Genomic DNA, 25,586 nt, shown 5'->3' on the forward strand with positions numbered 1-25,586 from the left:
TCTTCCTAGGAAAGCATGATAAAGCCAATTTAATATAGTCAATCTCTCTCTGTCTCTCTCTCTCTCTCCCTCCCTCCCTCCCTCCAGTATAGAAATGAGGAATCCTGAAAACTAGTGGGATTTTCAGTGAGTGATGATCTAGCACCATAGGCTTTGAAAGAGACTTAAGTGTCTTCCTGGAAATGCCCTTCTTCCTCTTTCAAGGCAATGACATTTTAAATTTTTGGACAAACATGGTATAGATTGCTTTTGTGTGATAGTGAATGGAATAGTCATTTGAACAGAGGATAAATAAGATAGCATGGTGCAAGGAAAATGAGCCTTGACCAAGGAATGAGCAAAACTGAACCCCCTATTCCATAAACTGAGGCAATCAGGTGGGCTCTCTGATTTTTTTGCAGTGCCAATGCCCTATAATTCTATGCATGGGGAGGGACTGGATATAAAAGAGAGGACAGTTTATTATGAACACTGAGTGTCTTACCACAGCTTCTAAAATTAATTCTGTGTTCTAATAAAATTCATTCCTAAGTTGAATTACATGAGAGCAGGTGCAGTAAAAAAAAACATGAGCACTCCAACAGCTTCCTGAATATAACCTTGTTTCCATTGCTGATTCACTAGTAAAGTTGGTCTTATTCAAATGTTAATCAGATTATGACACTGTGTCAAAGTCCTCCAATGGCTTCTGACCTCTCACTCTTACAAAAGCCTAAGACCTTACAGTGGCCTATGAGGCTCTACATGATTTAGTCCCCTGTTACCCCTCTAATCCCACTTACTCGCCTCGTTTATTGAATGAATGAACAATATTGAGTGAATGAGGGAATATTCAAGGTGCTCAATAGTGTTTGCTGAATAAATATAGATGGGGAAGACATGGTTTTAATGAAGACACTGGAGAATTTAAGTTTAGAAACACAAGGCATAGGAACAATTTGGTGAGTGGATGAATACAATTAAAGCAATATATCAGCCCAGCTGGTATAGCTAAGTGGTTGAGCGTTGACCCATGAACCAGGAGGCCATAGGTACAGTTCCAGTCAGGGCACATGCCTGGGTTGCAGGCTCCATCCCCAGTAGGGGTTGTTCAGAAGGCAGCTGATCGATGATTCTTCTCATCATTGATGTTTCTATCTCTTTCTCTCCCTCTCCCTTCTCTCTGAAATCAATAAAAAACATATTAAAAAAATAAAAGCAATATATCTGAACTGCTGGATGCTGACCTTGAGTTTTTATCATTTATGTCTTTACTTAGCAAGTATTTATTGAGGCTTTACTATATACCAGGCACAAATCTAAAGGCTGGATGTCTAACAATGAACAAGAAGTGAAAACTCACTGGCCCCATGTGGCTGATGTCCTATTAGGAGACATATATTACAATAAAGTAGACAAAATTATAATTTCAGGTAACAATATACCCTATAAAAAAACTTTAGCATGGATTTGGGAGCAGGATAGGTTTCACTGAAGATTTCATACCCCCCTAGTATTAAACACTGAATTATGTGGTCATTTGTCCTCATTTCTCCTTTGCTGAAAAATGGTACTGATCTCAGAGATGCATATAGTTTAAACAGTCTTGTATTGAGTGGTATATTTCTTGTCTTACTTAAGATTTTTGCATTAGTAAAATGAGGCTTCCTATTAAAATATTATTTGAAAACCAGAGTTTGATAAAAGAAGGTTGCTAATTGATGGCTTATGTGAATGTGCTCTGCATTTTATTTTAAAATGGTAGCATGTGTTCTGCTGATACAATGGCATAAATCATTTAATAAAGTCAAATTCAGTGTAGAAAGGTTTTTTTCTTGCCTCACACATTAATACATTCAATGTTATAGTTACAAGAGATCATTGTGAAAATTTTAAATGGAAGAGATTCAGTTTTCATGCAATTTTTACATTACTTACTTAATTTTCTCAGTACCAATTTTGGCCTCTTTATTTTCTGATTTGTGTTCATTTGTTATGGCAGTGATAGAAGACAAAAACCGCTCAAAATCAATATGATTGGCTTAGAAACAAAAGTGATTAATGACAAACTCTCACCAGCAAGGAAACAATGATTGCTGTGGATGAAGCATTCAGTCTTTCTGAAACTACCCTCTGGGATAACTAGTGACCATGGCACCTGTATTAGTACTTCATCACTGCCTTAACAAGTTAACACAAACGTAGTGGTTTGAACCCTCCACAAATGTACTGTCTAATAAGTTTCTATGGGTGAGAATTCCAGGCAGGCTTGGTTGAGTACTCTGCATATAGTCTCACCAGGCTATACAAATCAAGGTCTTATTCAGTTTGCACTTTTATCTAGAGATTCTAGAAAATAATTTGCTTTCAAGCTCATCCAAGTTGTTGGTAGGATTCAGTTCCACATGGTTGTAGAACTGAGGTCCCTATTTCTTTCATGATGTCAAGCTGAGGATTGTTCTCAATTTCTAGAGACATTTCTTGGCTCATGGACACATCTTCAAAAACAGCAATGGTGAGTTCAGTTCTTCTCAAGCTTCAGATATACCTGATTTCCCTTACCCCACATCTCTTCTATCTCCAGCCAGGGGAAGTTCTTCGCTTTTTAAGGGCCTCTGTGATTAGACTGTGCCCAGCCTGATAATTCAGGGTAATCTCCCTATTTCAAGGCCCACTGATTAGTAATCTTAATTAGATCTGCAAAGTCCCATTTGCCAAGTAAGGTAGAGTATTCACAGGAGTGATAGCAGAAGGGCCAAAATTTTGTCTATCACAGAGCCTGTCAGATCTCCCTCTGAGAAATATGCTTGTCAACTGAGACAGACTATATGGCCTGTCAACTAGATTGATTGGAAAACTATAAACTTTTGGTGAAGTGGAAAATGGTGTTTCTCTAGTAGATTCTGTTACAGAGCCACTGCAGATTAAAGAAACCTACAGTATGAAAACAAAACTCAAATATTTAATTTTGTAAGACATGGCTTCTAAAAAGCAAGCTTAAATCATCAAGGGGACTTTCAATCCTGGAGTGCAACATTCAAAGGCCTTCAGGTGGGAGGAGTCAAGAAGGAAGGCAGCCTGGATGTATGGCAATCCTGTGGATTGAGAACCTTCAGGAGGGAGCCCTACTTCAGTTCTAGGTACTTGCTTTGCTGGGGAGCAATTTCAGTCCAGTAATGACAAATATCTGACTTGAAAAGGAGATTTAGAAATCTGGATTTTTGCTAGAATCTGGACATCTGTGTGAAATCTCCAGGTTTTCTTTTTATGCCAACAAAATCAAAATTGAAAATAATAGGAGTACCCAAATGTATTTGGGGACTAAATTGGACATGTGGGCTACCAGCCAGCAACTCATGGTTTTATTCATACTGAGTAAAGTGCATGTTTGAGTAAAAAAAGTATTCGATATGATAGAAAATACTCAACTTAAGAATTGGCATTGACCAAGATATTAAAGCACTCAAATATAGTAAGATTAGGAAATTTGGGGCTTTAGCTTCCAGATGTAACGGTGCCTTTAGTAGTCTTTTAACTTTTTTAACTCAGAGTAAAAAATAAAAAGCAAACAAATAAAGAAGGTAATTAATGCTATAATTCTGTTTCCCAAGTCTTGAGCCTCACACAAGTGTCTAGAATATCATTTTCTTGGTTTAGACTCTTCGTGTTCACACAAATGAAAGGTATCAGGGTAGAGTGTGATGAATCATCCACTGAATTAGGAAGAGTGTGAAGGGATAGTTTGGATATAGGAAGAGTGTGAAGGGATAGTTTGGATAATTCAAGCACAGACCCTGATTGAAACAACATTACATTTGTCTTTAGAGACAGGGAGACTATTCTTTTTTTTTTTTTTTAATATTTTACAATGTATGAAACAACAGGAAGAGACTGACTGAAAAAGTTTATTGTACAAATTGAATCCGAGGTTCTTAGGGATTTTATAAATGTCTCTTACTTAGTAGGAGCAGGGCATCTGATGCTATCATGGCTGAGCGCATAGCTTTGTGGGTCAAACTAATAGGACCTTGAATTAGGGCTCCACCACTCACTAGATGTGTGACCCTTGGCAAGATAACTTCACTTCTCTAAGACTCTGTTTTCCCACCTGCAAAATGGAATCATGCACACCTAACTCAGAGGTAATTGTGAAGATTAAACAGACTGATGCATTTAAAGCACTTGAGTTATTATTATAAGATTTTAGATCTGGGCACCCGACATTTTATCAGTTGCTATCAATTCTCAGGCTGTGGGTTTAAAAATGACAGAATGTGTAACTGCCTAGATAGGACCATGTTTATCTGCCCCTTATTAGATGAGGCAAAACTTTTATTTAGACTTGGTGCCTCAGGACCTGAATACAGTGCTGCTTTGACAACACTCCAGCCAAGCCATGTGACTATGGGACATACAACTAAATTCTCTGATCTTTACATTCCCTTTGGACAAAATAGAAAAGCAAGTTTTCTAACTCATAATGATCTTGAAATGATTGTTTGAGGCAATGTATATAAACGCTTTTCATAGATTTGGAATCTAAATTGTTAGTACTTGCTACTTCCCCTACTGGGCTATTTTTTTGGTTTGCCATGAGTAAGAGCAAAGAAAAATGTGAAGATGACACTCAGCACAGCCACTACTGAATCATTTAATAAGTGTTTATTGAGTATCTATCCTCTTTCAGCTATGCTAGGTTCAGGGGACAAAAACTAAATACAAACACAAACCGATGACACAGTTCCTAACCAATATGTTGTAATTCTTCTAGCCAGGACGATAAACACCATCATACATTGTGATACACACCTTGATTCAATTTCTTGGAAAGTATGGTGGAGAGCAATGGGGCAGTAGTTTGGGGAGAGAATCCAGGAAGACATCCTAAATGAATAATCATTGAAATATATTTTAGCTTGAGATCAGCATCCAGGAGATGTTCTAAAAGACAAAAACAATCAACCACACAAACCAAATGTCTCCCTATTGCTTTCTGGAATTTCAGTTATTGTATACTCAATTGAACAATTCCATGGATGTTTTCCAAAATTTCCACCTTCAGTCACATTTCTAAAAGGATTACTTATGTAAGATTTCAAAATACAATTGGAAAAGGAGGAATCTACCTTCCCCAGCCCCAGTGGTAACACCAATGTAGATCATATATAAAAAAGCATGTGCCAGCCCTGTTCTTCAGTCACAGCACATGGCCCTGTGTTGGTAATTGCTCAGAACCTCTGTTTAGATGAGCGAGTGTCACTATAACCTTCCCCAACTGCTGTAGTGAATCAGGAAGTCCTTAATTAATGTAGGATAGTCCAGAAGGTGTGTTGTTGCAGTTTTAGTAACTGTGAAATACCATATAGTATTTTGCTAAGTTCTCTAAGAACTAGATTTCAAAGAAAAAAATTAAAGCAACTATATAATAACCCTTTACATCAAAATTGAATATTATTGTGATATTTTAGGTGAATAGAAAAATTAGAGTAACAGAAGGCAAATAAATTACATTATTCTAATCCTAATATCTTGCTTTGAAAGTACCTCTAATATAAAAATAAATAAAAACTAATAAAGTTATTTAATATTAATGAAATTATTAGCAAAAATTTTCTTAATTATAAACAGCAGTTTTACATAGTAATAGTAATGGATGAGAAATAGGTTGAGAATTCATAAAATATACAAATTTTAGAAATTATTATCTTAAATGTTTTTATTAATGGATATATTTTGTGACTTTTATCTCTGTTGTCTTTTATATTATAGCATGGAGCTAGTAATTAAATTTATACATGAAAGAACTTATTGAAAACTGTCCATTATTTTAGTTGTAATAATTAGAACACAGAAAATATCTTTCTGGATCTTTGTTTTTAATTGATGTCATCTCTTTTTGTGCTCCAAAGGCCTAATGATGCATTAAGAATTCTTCATTTTTGTTAGTTCGATTTTCTATTGAGCAACATTCGTGAGCATAATAGAATAAAGTAAAAAGGGAAAAGATTGAGACTGCCCAAGATTGGCTACATTTATGGAAATAAGCAGATGATGGGGAATAATTCAGGTTATTTTCATTTTTTGTTCTTATCAGAGATTCATTATATTTATATATAAAACATAGAAACTATCCCATTATAAATTCAGAGCTATAGTTAGATCAGCATATTAAAAGCTACTTCAAAATGAAATTATTTTATCATTTTGAGATCTTTATTTTCCTTATAGAAAAATAAATTCCAATTGAGCTGTAAATTATAGAGGATTACCTTCTCTCCTTATAAGAGTTAGAAATATGAATATTATTTTGTGGGGAATTTGATTTGGGGGTTGAGGGAGTTATCTTATTAGCACCAGACTCCCTTGGCCAATAATCTCATGACTATGGGATATATATTAAATCCTTTTCTATTTATATTCTTTGGCAGGCTGTTATTCATTGTTATTGTGGAGATTTTATTAAGTAATAGTTCTCTTGAGAAATCATGGGTGCTTTTTTGAGGTCACGATTTCCTCTTGTCAGTTAAGAGGGGCCATACATCCTCCCTTCAGTTAAGAACCCACTCTATACCCATTTTCTTTAACACATACTTTATTTTGTAAGCTTTCTGACACTCCTTTCTTCCCAGAACTTCAGAGTGATAGATCACTCTTTATTTTGTGAAGTAAATTTGATTAGAGGAAACGATAAACATAATTCTTTAAGCATGAAACCCAATATATTTTGAATACTTGGCGGAGCTGCCATGGCGATCCTCATACGTGCATTCTCTAGGGACTGCTGAGCTGGGTTGTGCCAAAGGCCTCCTGGTAAACAGTCCTCACAGTATTTCTTCTTGTGGTAGGAGGAATTTCACCCTTGGCCTCTTATTATTGTTTTGCTGTGATGTGGCAAAAATCCATCACCTTCCACATACTGATACCTGTTGGTTGCTGTCCAGTAATTGCCAGAAGGGGAAAATCAGCTAATTTGGTGGTGTGTTGTTTTTTTTTATCCACTTAGAGGTTTTAATGATAGCTATGTTTTAAAAAATTGGATTAATTGAGCAATGCTGCTAAGCAAAGAATCACATATTAGACTTTATTGGGTTTCAAGGCTCACATGAAGGCAGCTCTCATTTCTAAATCTGTGGCACTTCCAACAACCTATTTTCAGATAGAAGTCAACCTAAATGGATAAGAGGACAGCTTCGGGGAGTTCTTAAAACATGGATTTGAAAAACTAGAGAGACTTAATCTCAAATGTTTACCTTTACTACTTACTAATTGTGGGGCCACAGACAAGTAACTTCATTGCTCTGCTTTTTTTTTTTTTTTTTTTTTTTTTTTCCTGACCAGTAAGAGATGTAGCAGCACCTACCTGTGATCATTTGTTGAATTTAAATAGGCAAAGTACCTGGCATGTTATAGCCTCATTATAAAGAGAGTTCTACACACTCATTTCCTTCATGGGCACATGTCGATTTGAATCAAAGGCCTACCTTCTACCTGCCCACACAACAGCAAAATAACCTATCAGAGCAGTGTGAAAATTAGGGAAGCCTTTGACTGCTCTAAATGTGGTCCTCAGACAAGCAGCATCAGCATCACCAAGAAGCTTGTTAGAAATGCGGAATATTGGTCCAACCCTGGACCTGCTGAGTCATAACCTGCTTTTTAACAAGGTCTCTAGGTGATTGTGTGCACAGCAAAGTTTGAGAGGCGCTGAGATGGACCACACCATTTTTTTCCTGACAAATTCTATCCACTGTGCTATTGGTTATTCAGCTCTTTTCACCGTTCACCTGTTGTTTTGGTGATGTCTTGGGGGATAGACATACTCAAGGGATTCTCTCAGCATCTGGACCTTGGGGCAGATAAATGCACGTGCACTTCCACACACACCAATGGAACATCCCTCAGCATAGGGCCTGGCACAAGTAGAGCCTCAATAAATGTTTATTGAGTGAAATAAAACAGCCAACAGTCAGACAAGCAGACTCTCCCATCTGTTCTGCAGATGCACAGCAGCCCTAGAAGGGCCTGGAGAGAGATGAATGTGCTTGAGGTCTTTGCCAGGAAGCATTACCCATGCCCAATGGGGAGGAGGAGTTTGCTCACTACTGCTCTTGCCAGGAGATCTGCTGAGGTTCTGAAAGCCTGTCAAATGTGTGTATCCAGGACAAAGGACAGGGAGCTGCCTTTCTTCTTTCTTTACCCTCCCTGGCAAGGCTGATGCCACAAAGCCTGGGGGGCAGTGTTCTTTTGGTGATGTCTTTCTTGCTTATAAGGGACAAAGGAGTAGGTACAAGGGCATTGTGTCAGGGTTATATTTCCCCACCTCTGTGACTAACTGGGCTAGGTTTCCAAATTTCTGTATTGGTTTGAGGGTTTCAAATTGCTAAGGTGCTGGTTCATAGGCTGGCATAGGGTGTATGCAGTAGGAGGTATCCTGGGAGCTCATATTACCCAGAGAAAAATGGAATGGAGAGAGAGGTCACTGTCTTGGGCACCGTGAGAAACAGGAAACTAGGTTCTTGAAGGTTTGGGAAATGAATTGTACTGTATGACCTTGAACAAATCAAATATGGGATTTCTCTGACCTGTAAAATTGTGATAAATGCATTTTAGATCACATTTTAGACAGCTTTACTAGAGTGTTATTTCAGTGAAGTTCATACCAAGGTTCCAGGAACCCTTGAGATCTGGAATCTGCCTCCCCAGTGAGTTAGCCCTCTAACACACTTCTTTCTCCTTCCTTCCATGACCAGTCTTGGCAAAAATGTCATTAGAAGGCTTCTTTTGGAGCCATCCCACCTTACTGTGTGATTATTTTAGCCTTGGAAATCTGATGGACTCAGAATGACCGATGTCTTTATCTTCCTCTTCAGCAAACTTGTCTGCTTTTGCTGAAGTTTTTCTTTCTGTTCTCCTATGCAGCGATCCAAGCTCTTATTTACCCAACATGGCCAATCCCAGATAGGAGTTAGGAGAGGAAGGATCCGATTAACACACATACAAGAGTAAAGTGGCCTCTAATTCTTTTAAGGATTTTTTTCTTTCTAACCTAGATGGAATCTTTTATTCATGAGAATTTGCAGCAATCTGAGTGACATATTTAGCATACAACAGATTTTGGGGTAAAGAAGATGTTGATCAGTATTAGTAGTTTGGCTAACACCAGCTGTGATAACAGACAAATCCTCACATCTTAGTGGCTTAATAAAATTTGATCTTATGTAAGATGTAGATAAGAGTGTAATTATGGCATATTTGGACTGAGGAGAAGCAGTAGGTCCATACAGTTATTCAGGGATCCAGGCTGACATAGGCTCTGGGTCTTCCATTTGTGGTTTCCTAGTTACCCTAGAAATTTCCCTCCAGTTGGCAGATGTGGCAAGAGAGACAGGGTCATGCATGGGAGGTATTTATGGGGTAGAACTGGAGGAGGAATACAGGACTTCTGCTCACTTCACATTCTATCTAAAATGTATGCACATAGCCATGCTTACCTGCAAAGGTGGCTGGGAAATGCGATCTAGCTGGGTGCCCAATTTGGTGATCATCCATTCATCATTGCTGCAGTAATAATAAAAAGAACTGTCCTGTTCCTTTTGCTTCTTTCTCCTGCGACTCCCTTGAGAAGTTTGACATTCCCTCCCCCTATTGAGAGTCAAATTTCTGCAGCAGAAAGCCCCCCTCCACCCACCTGAAGAGCAAGAATAGAGTCTTGGCAAGCCACATTTTGACAGTTGCCAACAATTAATCCAAACTCAATTTCCTGTATTTCAGAAGGATGTTGTGAGAATTAATGAATTATTTTGGGTGATTATCCTCCCTTTGATCATTGTCTTCCTCCTGTGCTTTTACGGTTTACACATACAAGCACAGACTTATACAAAACCTCTGAGAGGCAGAGAGCTTTTCATTATCCTGCCGACCACAGGAGGAAGCGGAGAGGCTCCCCAGTTCAAAGACACATTCTCTCCAGTGCAACAGGATCCTTCCTGCACGCAGCACCCTTTCCATTATTACAATTTTTTTTGAAAAGCTGTAATTTTATGGAGAGAAAAGATAAGACAAGAATCATGGCTTAATGTCTTTCTTATTTCTGTGCCGGCTCTGGAATCAGCCTGTTGGGTGACTTTGGGCAAGTTAATAAGCCGCTCTGTGTCCCAGTTCCCTAGTCTGTGAAACAGGACTCATCATCAGAGCTATCGACTAGGTTGTTGTGGGGAGTAAACAAAATAATGGATGTTAAGTAGTGAAGACACTACCTGAAATGTAGCTTATGCTTCATAGATATTAGCTATTATTTATTTATTTTTATTTGCAGGAGAATTGGTATCTAGTTCAGGGAATGCAAAGGAGAAATCACAGTGTATCCAGCCTCCTGTTACTGGAAAAACCAAAGTGGAGGTAGAAAATGTGCCGGCAGCATTGCCTATTTGCAGAAGGGAATACGCTGCTTTTTAGTAAGATGCACAGGTAGGAATGAAGCCTTCCTAGGAGCCATGGTCAACACAAGCACCCTAATTCGGAGGCTGCGGAGACTCTTGCAAAGCCGGGATTCCGAGTTCTGGCTGCAGGCGCTGGCTGTGTCCAGGGGCCCTAAGGGGACTATCAAGGCTTCCGGAGTCTCTGCTTCCCCGTGGAGAGCAGACCTATGTCCCTTGAGCCAGTGCAAATGCTCTTCACTATCAGAGACAAGAGCTTTCTGTCTTTGCTGGTGAAGGGAAGGTGTTTCATGCACTGGGCCAATGAATCTGCGTAGCTGGAAGAAAATGAATGCTCTCTGTCTTTTATGGTTAAAATGATATAAAACATGTAAATAGAAGGGAGAGCAGAGCATCTAATACAGGCTCAGGGGAGATTAAGCAGTTGTATTTATACACAGGATGCAGGTTTCACAACCTCTAACAGTCTACATGCAGTGCTCCTCAGACTTCACTGTGCAGGCAAGTCACTAGGGGCTTTAGGCAAAACGCACAGCCTGATCCAGCAGGTCTGAGATTCTGCATTTCTAACAAGCTCCCATGTGATTCGTTTGCTGCTAGTTGGGATCCACCCTCTAAGAAGCAAAACACTGCATTGTTTCATTGTTGTGGTTTGGTTTCTTGGAGAACAGGGCATGGGATAAAGGGCGCTGTTTCTTCCAGAATGGAGAAGCTGGGAGCCTTTGGAAGAGTAAGTAGTTCACTAAGTGTGATGCTAGCTAGTCAGCCTCAGCATCTTGTGGAACATATTAGAAATGCACAATGTTAGTCCGCAACCTCACACCCCCTCAGTGGCCCAAGGGTGAGACCCAGCAGTCTGTGTTGACAAGCCCTGCAGGTAATTCGGAAACAGCTAAAGTTTAAGAACCAGGGCACTAGAGCCGCCGACTCTGGTTTTGAAAGGTCGGGTGATGATGTCACCGATCCTATAAGATGGTCTGGGCTCCTGAAGCATGTCTCCTGATTTCTTTCCGCTCAGTGTCAAGATTCCTTGGGCAGTTATGACCTGGAGTAAAAGGACTGGGTGTGGAGACAGATTGTTCTTCAAAGTCTCAGCTTGTCACATGAATTCTTCCACCCTTGCCCCTCTTTCCTTGTGTAGGGACCACACAAAACCAAATGTGCCTCCAAAATAAAGCCTGAGAAATTGTTTCAGGGTGCAATGATCCCTACGTGGCTGTGTCTTAAGTCTTCCCCTTGAGAAGGTCCTTTGGTTGTGGTATTGGGATAAATAGGGTGCTAACTGTCCAGGTTGCCTGAGACTGAGTTTTCCCACAGCACAGACTTACAGTTCATACACCAGGCTCTGGATGGTGGGTATCCCTTAGTGTAGCCTAGTGCTGGTACAGCTTTCTAGGGGGAATCACCTGGACATCTCCTTAAAATGCAAGCTCTGATTGATTCAGTGCATGTAAGTGGAAGCTGAATTTCCAACAAGCCCCCAGTTGACGTCCTGCTGCTGGTCTGTGGATAGCAAGGCGGAATGTCACCCTTGGAATACAAAATTGGCCAATGTGCAAATATACTGGGTTCCCCATAGCCACTTACACTGCAAATGGCTGCTCGGCCCTGACAAACTCAGAGAGAATTTTATTTATTTGTTTATTTTTGTCTTTGTTTTTTTAAAAAATCTTTATTGTTGAAATTATTACATAGGTCTTCCTTTTCCCCCCCTTAACCTCTTCCAGCCCACTCCTGTCGCCACCCCTGCCAGGCCCTCATCACCCCATTGTCTGTATTCAGGGGTTATGCATATATGCATACTAGCTCATTGGTTGGTCTCTTCTCACCCACCCTCCCCTGCCTTCCCAATTCAGGGATAATTTTAGGGTCATCTCCAAGGCTTCAGGATTGTGGACTTGCTTTCAAATATATAGTATCAATAAATCTGCCCTTCTGGTCTATAGATCTTTAACCCACCAAACTCAAAATATCTTTTTAAAAATTGTTCTTTACAAGGAGAGGAGACTGCTGTTGACCCATGACTAGGACATTCTCAAACCTCTTGACTTCTTAGATTGTGCTTGAGTATTCCTTTATGCTTTTTTCTCGTTGGAGCTGAGCTTCTGCAAATGACCTGGGATGGTGTTTCTATCGCTTTTGGTCTTGTCTCTGCCTCACAAGCGGTACATGTGTCCTTCAGTTTACAGCTGTGGTGGACCACAGGGTGTTCTGCTATTTGCAGTGTTTCTGCTTTTCAGCATAATGAGTTTTGCTTTATCCATATCCCCTTTACTAATTGCAACACAGCAGCACATTCTATATCCCATCTGTTTTCATGATTGATTGTCTCTTACTTCAGAATGTCCTAGAGAGTTACTTTAAAATCTGATTTTAGTGTGACCTTTAAGAGCATCATAAATTGTATTTGTATCTAGGTATATCGGTCTATTCCTTATGACCACCCAGAGTACAAGAAATAATTTATTTGATGTTGATTATGTGACTTTTCCTCGCTTTCTATTTTGGATAGGCATGCTCTGAGCTTGTTGCCTTGTGACATCGACTTCATTCTGCTTATATCCCCCCACAAATTGGTCTTTCTGGCTACATGCCTATCTGTTCATAGATGAAGTAAGAGTGTTATGTCTGTGACAGAGCTTAGTAATGGCTCTCAAGAAGCTGCTGGTCATAGGACATTCTGATAACGTGTAAATTTGTTTTTGATGAATAGTTAATTCTCATTATTTATTGTAGTTATTGTCTGTAGAGACACCTCGAACCCTAAATTAGTGAATACTGAATAGTTGGCCTTAGTGGACATACAGGGTTAGGTTTTTGGCCTTCTGGTCACAACATTTTTGTCAACTGATCAATACATAACCTTGTTTTATTATTGTTTCTATTCCAAAGATGCCCTATCTAATAGATATTGTTGAATCACTATGTTGAACTCATGGCCAATAACACTATAACTCATGCCTGAATGAAGCTTAACTAACACATGTATTTATTTTTCTGTGAGGAACATCACAGCCTTCTTGCACTTAAGACCATTAGACAGCTTTGTATTACTATGCTTGGGAGCCATTTTAAACAGTGAAATCAGCAAAAAAGCACAAAAGTGTGAAAATTGTGGCACTAATAAAACCATGAAGGAGACACTTGTTTATGGTATGAGAGCTGAAACAAGAAGGCAGAATGCTGCATTGTTCTACCTAAGCTGATGTGTGCATGAGGTGATTCTAATTTTTCTCAGCTTTGCACATATTCACAAGTGACCTTGAAAGTGCTGCAAGTGTTGATTTTGGGGTTACAGGTTAATTTTAGTGAGTGGGAAAATTTAGAAATAGGGACTCCATGAGTAATGAAGATTGACCGTATGTTGTTATATGGCCATAGTTTTTTGTTGTTAATTCTCACCTGAGGATATTTTTCCATTGATTTTTTGAGAGAGTGAAAGGGATCGAGCTGGGGACCAGGGCTGGGGATTGAGTCTGCAACTGAGGTACATGCCCTTGACCAGAATCAAACCTGGGACTCTTCAGTCTGCAGGCCGATGCTCTATTCACTGAGCCAAACTGGCTAGGACCACAGTTTTGTTTTTAATTAATATAGTTGGTATACAATATTATATTAGTTTCAGGTGTATAATATAGTGATTCAACAGTTATATACTTTAGTATAGGATCACCGCAATAAGTCTAGTATAATCATATTCTTGATAGTTGACTTTCTTTAGGCTATGAAAGGGCAAAAATTCATTGATGCCACTCTCACTTAGAGTAATAAAGGCACTTGCCTTTAGCTATTGAATGACAGCTGGAAGCATGTTGTTAGAGATGTGCCTTTTATATCTGAAGGTACATCACCTTGGCCACACCTTTTCCTACAGTAGTACCCAGAGCTCTCATGTTATGAACAAACACGGCAGCAGGCTTTTGTTGGGTACAATATATGTAACACTGGGGCCAGTGCATGAATCCCTGTGTTTCAAGGTGCTTACAATCTCCATGATGAAGGAGGATGAAATACAACATGGTAAACATTAAGTGTCTAATAGATGGTACAGACAATATTTGTTAGAAAATTTCAAAATCACTGAGGATTGGCTGTTTTTATTGTCTTCCTTTAGACTACAAGTTACATATCTGTCTTTTTTACCAAGGTGCCCCAGTACCTAACATATAGTAGTGACTCAAAAGTATTTACTGAATGAACATGAAAGTATTTGAGCTGGTGTCTCAAGGCCTTACTTAGATCAGTTTTTCAAATGCTGTTAAATAAATTTTCATGGTACATTTATAGAGTGGGATTATATTTCACAAATCAATTGCTTATGTCTCAGACATATATTCTTTAGCTTGGGTATATGTTACCCTCCCCCCAATGTTTTATTATGAAATATTTCAAATATACAGAAAGGTTAAAATAATTTTATAGTGAATATCCACATAGCCACATCCATATTTCTATGATGCATTTCAAAGTAAATTGAAGGCTCAGGGTATACATAACATTAACTAGACTTCTGATTTTATTATTATTATTGTTGACAGTGTCACAGATGTCCCCTATTTCCTCCCATTTTGCCCCTTTCTTTTTTTTTTTAACATATTTTTATTGATTTTAGAGAGGAAGGGAGAGGGTGAGAGAGAGATAGAAACATCAGTGATGAGAGAGAATCGTTGATTAGCTACCTCCTACACACCTACTGGGGATTGAGCCCACAACCTAGGCATATGCCCTTGACAGGAATCAAACCCAGTACCCTTCAGCCCGCAGGCCAACACTCTGTCAATGAGCCAAACAGGCTAGTGCCCATTTTGTCCCTTTCCACCCAGACCCTGCCCCACTCTAGGCCTTCACCACATTATTTTTGGTGTGGCTTTTTAATTTGTTTGCTTAATAATTCCTTTATCTGTAAAATGATAGGGTTGAAACTGTCTATTACCCCTTCAGATGAAATTTCTGGGGTTTTTGTGAGTCCTTAATCCCTGGCTTAGTTTAGAGGGGGTTAGAGTGTGGGACAAGTTAAGAATAAGCTGTAAGTTTTGAGCCTTGGGCCAGGAAAGTTTTACTGGAACACAACCACACCCATTGGTTTATGAAGTTCTAAGAGTAATTTTACGCTACCATGATAGAGCTGAGTAGTTGTGAGAGACCATATGGCCTGCAAGCCCCAACTGTTTACTATCTGGACATTTACAGAAGAAATGTGCTGATCCCTGCTGTAATTAAGTAAAAATCGACTAGGATGTATCTGGAAATTAGGAGAAGTATAATTTTAATAATATTGGCAGAATTGGCAGAGAAAAAGGGGACAGTCTAACAGAGTTTTCAAGTGTAAGGGCACCTTTAAGTAAGACTCTTTTCTCTAGGTATGTTTTTCCTGTTTGTTTTTCTTTCATTGAAAAAGTGGTAAATGATAGTGATTCAAGGGATATCAGTCAGCTTTTGCTAAAGTATGCTGTAACATACCGACTTCAAATCTCTGTGGCTTTCAGCAGCAAATTGACTTTCCCTCCCTAAGTTGCCTTAGGTTCTGCCCTATCTTGTCTTCTTTCTGGACTCAAGCTGACAGAGCCTCCTCTATCTGGGTCAATGCCAGTCTTGTGATAGTAGGAAGAGAGAAAGGCAAGGCATCAACTGACTCTTAAAACTTGTACTTAAAAATGACCCTTACCACCTCTGCTTATATTTCATTGGACAGAGCAAGTCATATAAGCAAATCTGGGTTCAACAGGATGGGTCTGTTTAACACTCCTACTGGGAGAGGAAGCAGATAAATATGAACAATAGTGCACTCTTCCTCACCGGGGTAACAAGGTCAAGAGATTTTTGTCGTTCAAGAAACTAGCTTTAGTAGGTTTGGAGGCAGAGAGAAGAAACCCATGAAGAGAGAAGGAAGTGCTTTCTGAATGCTAAATGTTCCTTGCTGTTATTCCTGGTAAGGGCCGATTTTCAGCTCTGTAATGTGAGGCTCTGGATCTGGGGTTAGACCTAGGAATCCATGCTAGTTAAAGTGAAGGATCTAACTAAAGTTAAGAATCATCTGGGCAGATTGTTAAAATGCAGATTCTGACCAGGAGGTCAGGGATGAGGTGAGAAATTCTGCATTTCTAACAGGCTCCCAAAGGTTGCTGACTTTGTCTGTCTGTAGACCATACTTAAGTAGCAACAATCGACATCACCAGGTAGTCTAAAATAAAACAGGGAAACAGGTATTCATTAGCAAACCATCTAGATCAACTAGGTAAATATCGAATCCAAAGGAAATAAAGGTATCTGTTCTGAAATGCTGAGGCTTTTTAGTCAGTGTTCAGAGCATCTCCAAGACAGAAAAGAATATGACTTTGAGAGAGGGTGTGCTTTTGAATGACAATGAACAGATCAGATAGAGTTGGGGTCATGACTGGCAGTAAGAGAGTGGGTAGAACAAGAAGTATGGCCAGAGAAGAGTGAGGTACAGATTTTGAGCTGGAGCAGTTGCATCCACGGACATTAGCCACCACCATTCTGCCGACAGCCTATTTGTAATGGAATATGAGCCAGATGAAACATCAATACTCTTCGATCACAGACGGGATGCCAGAAACCGGCAATAAATGTGTTTTGAGCACTCAAACATGAACAGCAGTTGTCAGAATTCACATCTTTAGATAGTAGCAAATGACTCTGTGCAGTTAATAAAAACCATTCAGCAATTTCATGGCTATGAAGTATGTTTCATTTGAGTTTTGATTGTCATAAATATCTTGCTAGTTAAATCTTCAATCAAAACTACAACTGTGGGATTTGTCATTTGAAGAGAAAATTTCAAGGTGAAATTATTCTCTAGAACTTCTAAAACTCCTTAGTTTTTCTCAGTATAGTTTCTTCAAAAAAAAAATCTGTGGTGTTTTGAAACAGATGAATTCACTGTTTGTTGATCCCTCTTTTGATGACATTAACAGAAGTGTCTTGGTCATGATTAATAAGAGGAAGCCCATGCTTATGTTTCAAATATGTCTTCACTTCTGCATGAATGACTCTTATATTTAAGTTTTGTATCATGCACATCTGGCATGAAATTCAGATTCTGCCATCTGCTTGCTGGGATTTCAAGGGCAAATGTTTAACCTTCCTGAGCCTTATTTCTTTATTTCTTAACTACGGGTGATATCTCACTGTGTTCATGATGGGTCAACAGTAATATATTTAAAGAACATTACCAGAGTAGGCCCTCAATACATGAGAGATGTATTTTTATATTTGTGGTACAAATTTGAAATCATTCTTATTTCAACATGTAGAGTGAGCCAGGTATGGCTATAGTAAAAAAGATAGGCAATAATAAGTGCTGGAGAGGATGTGAAGAAACTGGAACCCTCATAGACTGCTGGTAGAATTGTAATAGATAACAGCCACTTTGGAAAACAGTTCAGCATTTCCTTGAAATGTTACACATAGATTTACCACATGACCCAGAAATTCTACTTCTAGGAATCTACCCAAGGGAAATGAAAATATGTCTACATAAAGGTGTGTACACAAATGTTCATAGCAGCATTATACATAATAGTCAAAACAAGACAAGTGTCCGTGAACTGGTGAATGGATACACAAATTATAATATACCTATACAATGAATACTATTTTTCAGTAAAAAGGAATAAAGTGCTCATGAATACTGTAGCATAGATGAACCCCAAAACAATATGCTAAGTGAAAGGAGCCGGGCACAAAGACCACATATTTTATGATTACATTTATATGGAATTTCCATAAAAGGCAAATCTATAGAGACGGAGAGCAAATGAGTGTTGATTGGGGATAGTAGTTGTTAACTATAAATGAGCTTGAGCTTCCTCTTTGGGATGATAGTGGCAATTGTTGAAGAACTGTGCAAGTATGTGAAACATCATTAAAATATACACTTAAAAAGGTGAATTCCATGTAAATGATATACATATAAATATATATAACTAAATTATAACTCAGTAATGCTGGTTGTTTTTGTAAAGAGCAGATCATGTTCATTTTTAAGATTTTAATTATTTCTCTTTAGATTCTCATTGTTGTGAAATGAAGACACCCAGTGAAATGCTTTCGCACTTTCTGAAATGTGTTGGATTCTCCTGGCTCTTGTGAATGTTTCAGAGTTCCTCATTCAATAGGGGAGGCTTAGGATTTTCAGGACAGCCCTGAAAACGAATAGCCTGCAGGCATCGGCTGGGGATACAACATCTGAAAACAATAGAAAGTCCAGTCAGTAAATGCAAATCAATAACCCTGGCTGATGATTCCACATGAGTAAAAAGAGATTTGTACGATGGAGTGTCTTCACTTTAGCCATTAAACTTCTCATTCGCCAGTTCTTCATTAAATGCCTGTCTTAAACCGGGCAATTGAATCTAAGATATCAGACATGTTTGAATTATGGAGATCAACTGCTTCATTGTTGGCCTTGGGCACAGGATAAAAGGAATGGAATTTAATATCCCCCCAGAAAATGATGTAAGGAGAGGTAATTGGCAGCACCTGGAAGATACTATCACAGAACTGTCATAGATGTGGTTATGGAAATGCAAGTACATTCAAGAAGACACACCGAGTCCCACTGAGTTAAAAATACAAGGTACCTCACTCAAGCATCATATTTAGGAACTGTGTGTGTGTGTGTGTGTGTGTGTGTGTGAATTCCCTGGCCTTAGTTTTTGAAAATGGGAATTGCTTGGCAGGCGGTTGTAAGACTATTTTGTTCCATCATAAATGAATACAAAATGCAGGGACTTGCATTTGACAGTTTGTTTACTTTGTAAAGATCTTACTGTGGAGATGTAACCTGAGCTTTCTCAACCCCTCCCCCAGGCAGATAGGCGCATCTGGGCTGATCCTTTAACTCTCATCAGATGTCTTTGATTGGCAATAAATGAACTGAGAAGTCAACGAGAATAGAAGGGATCTCAAAGTTGCTGCCCAAACAACAAACAAAAACAACAACTCTTTTTCTCAGTGTGTCATGCAAGGCTTATTGGTGTCAGAATCACCTTGTGGAGGACAGAGAGAGGGATTTGTTACTAAAAAGTTAGGAACTTGAGTGACTAGGATACCACGCTCTGTTGCTGGGGAAGGAGTAAAATAGACAAAGATCCCTGCTTTATGGAGCACTTGTTCTACTTCATGCTTCTCCAAGTGGGGGCCTTGGACTAACAGCATCTCCTTTCCTTGAGTACTTGGTAAACATGTAAATTTTCAGGCTCCACAGTGGACCAACCTAACAAAGCAGAAACTTTGGGGGTATAGTCTGACAGTGCAAATTTGAAGAAGTCCTCTAGGTGGTGCTGCCTGAGGGTGTTTGAGAAGCATTCTTCTAGGGCAGAATTTTTCAACCCCATCACTATTGACATTTGGGGTGATAATTCTTTGTTGTGGGGAGTTGTCCTATGCAATGTAGGATCTTTAGCAGCATCCATAGCCTCTACTCATGGAGATGCCAAGTCGCTTCCTAACCCCAGTTCTGACAGTAAAAAATGTCTTCAGCTGTTGTGAACTGTTCCCTGGAGGTGAGAGGATGTAGGGGGAGAATCTTCCCAGATGAGAATGCATGCCCGAGGGCAGTGATGGCGAACTTTTTGAGCTCCGCGAGTCAGCATTTTGAAAAACCCTAACTTAACTCTGGTGCCGTGTCACATATAAAAATTTTTTGATATTTGCAGCCATAGTAAAACAAAGACATATTTTTGATATTTATTTTATATATTTAAATGCCATTTAACAAAGAAAAATCAACCAAAAAAATGAGTTCCCATGTCACCTCTGACACGCGTGTCATAGGTTCACCATCACTGCCCTAGGGCAAGGCTTTTCTAAATGGTCTGCTGATCAGTGCTATTAGCATTATTTTAATCAAATCTCTGGGGCGGGGAGAGGGATGAGGAATCTGTGTTTTAACAAGTCCTGGGGATTCTGAAAGTGCTAAGGTTTGAGAGCCACCATCCTAGCAATAGAGACAGGCAAGAAACTATTCAATGTAGACATTCACATACTAGTACATCACTCAGAGTGACTAGTGTGCTACACATAAGATTTGTAAGATCGAGTGTTTTCACTGTATCCATTAAACTTCCACTTTGGAAGAATAGGGAAGGCAGAGGAGGATAGTGTGTTCTGGGGAGGGGCGAGTAGTACATTTTTAATAATATGGTCATGGAAGGTCTCACTGAGGAGGTGATAACTGATCAAAGGCTGAAGGAGAGAGATAAGAGATAACAACGAATGTTTCAGACATAGAGAAGAGAAAAAGCAAAGGTCCTGGGGCAGGTATATATCTCGTAGGTTCAAAGGACAACAAGTAATCCAGGGTGACAGAGTGTAGGAGTTTAGGAGAAAAATAGTTGGAAAAGAGGTGAGAACAATAATGAATAAATGAGTGAGTGAACGAATGTAATTACCTGTTTTTGAACTTGACTTCTGTTTGTACTGGCTATGTGTTTTTGAGTATATTATGTGGTCTTGTTGGACCTCACTTTCTCTTCTGTAAAGCAGATTAATGCCTATCCCTATAGGCCAGTTCTGAGAAATAAAGTGCTTGAGTGATGGTAAACTTTTGAGAGGGAATAGTATAATTTATATATTTTTGAAGTGTCAATGCTTAGCATATTACATTGCTCATAGTATATGATTAATAAATATTGTATGCATTACAAACAAAACAAAACCCCCCAAAATTTAGAACTACCATATCAGAATTTCTGTGATAAGAGGTTGTTAATCTGGATTTATAACAAGTTTCCCCAAGTAATTCTTGAATATGAACACTATTTTGAGAATCTTCATTCTGCTCATATATTTGTATGCTGGTCTCCATTTATTTTTGAAATGTCATAGAAATGGAATTTTTCAGGTACGAAAATTAACATACGAGGGCTCAAGGCCTTCTCAAGGAGAGGCCAAGTTTTAGACCTATCATGGGGATTATACTGAGGGGTTCTTAACTCTGTGGTTAGGCTTTCTGGGTTGAACATTCAGGAGACTAGTCAGAGGGAACTAATTCCTTTTTGGTTTGCTCAAGCCAATCAATAATATTGAGACATAGAAACACTTCACTCTGATCCATTGTGTAATGAAAGTAACTCTAAGGTTCATATGGTATTATGTGCACCATAATGTCCCTGAGTTTGGTTAAAGGCAAAAGATTCCTTGTACCCAATTATTTATGTTTTTGTTCATTTTTACATTGCACTCAGTTCATATCTTCCTGATGAGTTACTTATCTGCGGCATTATGCTTTGATAACTTAATATGATAACTTTGAAATTCAGTAGTTTTTTTCCACCTAAATGCTTGGTGTTGGGCCATTTTCAGCTATTAAAAATAAACTACTTCTCAACATGTTTTACTCTTTAGTTACTTTGCTCAACCTTAATTTGCTGCCAGGAACCTCAAAGATTAAATTTTACCAAGTCTTAAAACTGCAGTGATTTGAACTGCAAGGTTTTCTACCTTAATCTCCCTCCTGTGGATTCAAGAGGTCAGACATGGCCATGAAGTTTCAATCACACTGTACATGTGCGCCCGCATGTGGTATTTTGTGGAAGAGCCACACTCAAGGAGCCACAGTTTGCCAACCACTGCCCTAACCGGTTTGGTTCAGTGGATAGAGTGTTGGCCTGTGGACTGAAGGGTCCCAGGTTCGATTCTGGTCAAAGACATGTCCCATGGTTGTGGGCACATACCCAGTAGGGAGTGTGCAGGAGGCAGCTGATCGATGTTTCTAACTCTCCATCCGTCTCCCTTCCTCTCTGTAAAAAAATCAATAAAATATATTTTTTAAAAAAAGTAGGAAATTCTTATCTTCTAAATGGTCTTTTACTCAGAGAATATAATTCTGTTTTCTTAATTTCTGGCAGGGAAACTAAATAACTTATCTCCAAGTGTGTCTTAAATTGAGGTTTAATTATCACAAGTGACTATTCCTGAATTGATTGCAGATTAGACCAAAGAGAAGCAAGTAGGGTTCCCCAATTTGACAATAAAAATACAGAACTGAATTTGAAATTCAGATAAACAACAAACATCTATTTAGCATAATTATGTCCAAAATTAATAGTGTATATATACTAAAAATGTATTTGTTGATTATCTGACATTCAAATTTATCTGAGCATCCTGTATTTTTTTCTGACAATCCTAAGAGCAACTTTAATTCAAAATGCTTCTTGGTGGATAAGTAGTGGGGGAAAAGCTTGGTGACTATGTAGTACCTAATCCTGGAAGGTAAAAGTTCTTAAAAACTTTGAAACAAACCAAAATCCCTTTAATCCTCAATTCTGCAATCTGTAAAATGGGAGGTGTGCTATCTAAATGTTACATGGGCCTGCACTGTGAGGTAAGCAAGAGTGTAATAGACCAGCTATGATACAAAATGAACTGCCACATCCAATATTTTCAACTTCCTTAAATTGCCTCTGTATATATCTTAGTGATCAGTGTAACTAACTTATAATACCTAGACTATATAAGAGAACAAAGCTGTTTGGGTGTTTTCAATTCCACTCCTGGCCATCATCATGAACTGTCAAGTATAACTCAGCAACTAAATAATGAAAAGGCATTTTCTCTACAGCTTTGGTGAATTTTTCACTTTGCTCCCTTTCTCTCTCTCTCTCTCTCTCTCTCTCTCTCTCTCTCTCTCTCTCTCTTTCTCTCTCCTTTTTTTCTTTCCATCTTCATGGATCTGAATTTTAGCAGAAGTTGAATCTGCTTTCAATTTGCTATGTAGTCACAGATCCGTGCTCGTGGTAGATGCACCAGTATGATTAATGGCCACCACCTTTGTGAGTTCTTTTGCATAGTCAAGTGGCAGTACTCACACCTGAGCCCAGTGACTATAAAGCTCAGCACAAACAGGCTTCACACCCTCACTTGGCTTCCTCCCTCCGGGTGATCACAACGTCAGTGGAGATGTTCCAGGTTGGTTCAAGATTTAGCAAAGGAGCTTGGTGGTTCTTCATAGGTTCATCACATCATGGAAAGGAGGTATTGTGAGGCCAGGGAAATACTCTAAATAATAATAAAAAATTTAAATTGATTTTTCTGCATTCTGCTATTTAAGACTGATAAATGCAGGCCATTTCTCTTGCAGGATTCTGACCATCACCATAAAGAGACTGTCACCCAACCTTCTCATCTAGAGATTTGTTCTCAGGACCTACAGACAGGAGGTAAGTTCAGATCTACTCTCTTTTAGCTCCTCATCCTCTTATCAGTTGAGCATTTCCCTTTGTAATTGGCCTTACCTGGGTTTGGGAATATGTATTCTAGTTGTCTTAACCATAGCAATAGTTTCTTGCCCAGGAAGAGCTCAGAGAAAAGAATTGGTGTTGCTGCCCTGTTTTATATTGAAGTATCTCCTGAAACACATGGGTTCTATGGGTTGGACAGTTTGCCTGTGGGGGGGAACATGAGTTACTAGGGATAAAGTGAGGATGGATGCCGGGTGGTGGAATATTGTCTTAAAGCCTCATGGTGTAAGAAAAGCTTAGCCTGTACTCCATCTTGTACAGTTTTAATGAATTCACATTAGAATGACCTCAGGTGGGCTGTTATTGTACTCACCTGGAGGTTAAACAGAACGCTCTAAGGCAGCTCTCTCACCTGAGAGGATGTTGGTCTCAAGCCGCTGTATTCTGGCAATTCTAAGTGGGATTTAGAATTCTAGATCTTTCTGGTTCAGCATGTCCTACACAATCCTAAATCCAGCTAACAGTGTACTTTGCTAAATCATGAAGGTTTCTCAGGGTGAAATATGCATAGATATTAAAATCTAAAACATGTGCTTTATATGCTGTGTTGGGAGTGGCAGATTTCGGAGTTTAGATCAGATGTGTGCAAACTTTTCTGTAAAGGACCAGAATGTAAATATTGTTGGCCATACAGCTTCTGTCACAATTATTCAATTCTGCCATTGAAGTAAAGCAGCCCTTGACAACAGGTAACAGAGAGAGTATGATGTGTCCACTAATGCTTTATTTATGGACACTGAAATCTGAAGGCTACATTTTCAGGTGTGGTGAATTTATTTTTCCCCAGCTAAAGTCTGGAAACTTTTTTTAAAGTGCTGGATTTGTCCTGCAGGCTGTAGTTTGCTAGCATCTGAATTAGATCACTAAAACTAGGCAAGTTGTCCTGCAGATCTCTGCTTAACTTGTATGCCTTAACATTGCAGACTTAATAGCCTAATACTCCAGTATTGGTTTCCCAAAGAGAATTGGGCCCAAGTCAAGAGAGTTGGTGTCTCAAAGGCTCAGAGAACATATCTTCACCTGTGCATTATGGGAGAAGGAAGGGGTGTCAAATATGAAACACATGGGGGCATTTTGGGTGTTGATGCTATGAGATCTTAGAACACACCTCTTGCATCCTACCCTTTCCTTACATCCTACCCATTCCACCTTCCCAGCCAGTGGCCTTTCACCTGCTTCCATCCCCTCTTAGCCTTCTTTTAGCTTTTTTAGTAGTTAGCAGGACTTGAGGGAGTTGGAGGCTTGGAGGCTGCTTTTGAACAGGTCATATGGCAAAAGGTTTCTTTATATTTTATTTATTACTTTGCTGTGATTAAAAGGTTTTGTTTCAAACACTTGGATTATTTGAATATAGGTATACATCAGTGTAGGCAAGTCCAAGTACAAGAAGTTATGGCTTGAAGATGGTTGTCAACTGAACATTTAAAAATGTAAGTGAATGTGTCAAAATTAGCACTACTTCACAACTTCAAAAATATGGCTGAGGATAAGAACAAAAAAATAAGAACTGTTTCTGGTGGCTTACATTGTCCATAGGGTTGGGGATTTTGTGCATATGATTTTTTTTGCACTGTTGTTATAGATTTGTATTATCTATTAATAGGATTCCATCAGTCATCAAGTGTTTATTGAGTGATACTAAAGACTGAAGTGATTAAAAAATATAAGGTAGAAAATTACATCTGTATGGTTTTTCATCTTTCACATGATGAAATGACTGTCCAAAGAGATCAGATGCATTGTCCAAGATTACCCAGCTAGGAAGTACTGAACTTGAAATAGAAAGCAGAGCTTCTTTTTGCATTATATTGTGTGATACCTGCATTACATGCTCTTGAGCAACTTAACTCTCAAACCAAATGTAATTGTGAATTAAATCGTAGAATATTGATACAAAGGGTGG

General features: G+C 38.9%; 1 protein-coding gene across 1 annotated transcript in view; it reads left to right on the forward strand.

The window, feature by feature from the left end:
- The window catches only part of RARB (retinoic acid receptor beta), a 637,926-nt gene that overhangs the window by 7,248 nt on the left and 605,092 nt on the right, over positions 1 to 25,586 (forward strand). The window contains exon 2 of the mRNA XM_036332777.1: positions 23,524 to 23,602. The gene's annotated coding sequence lies outside the window, so the exon portion shown is untranslated. The remainder of the gene's footprint in view (positions 1 to 23,523; positions 23,603 to 25,586) is intronic.

The sequence above is a fragment of the Myotis myotis genome, unplaced genomic scaffold (assembly GCF_014108235.1).
Source record: "Myotis myotis isolate mMyoMyo1 unplaced genomic scaffold, mMyoMyo1.p scaffold_m19_p_13, whole genome shotgun sequence".
Taxonomy (NCBI): Eukaryota; Metazoa; Chordata; class Mammalia; order Chiroptera; family Vespertilionidae; genus Myotis; species Myotis myotis.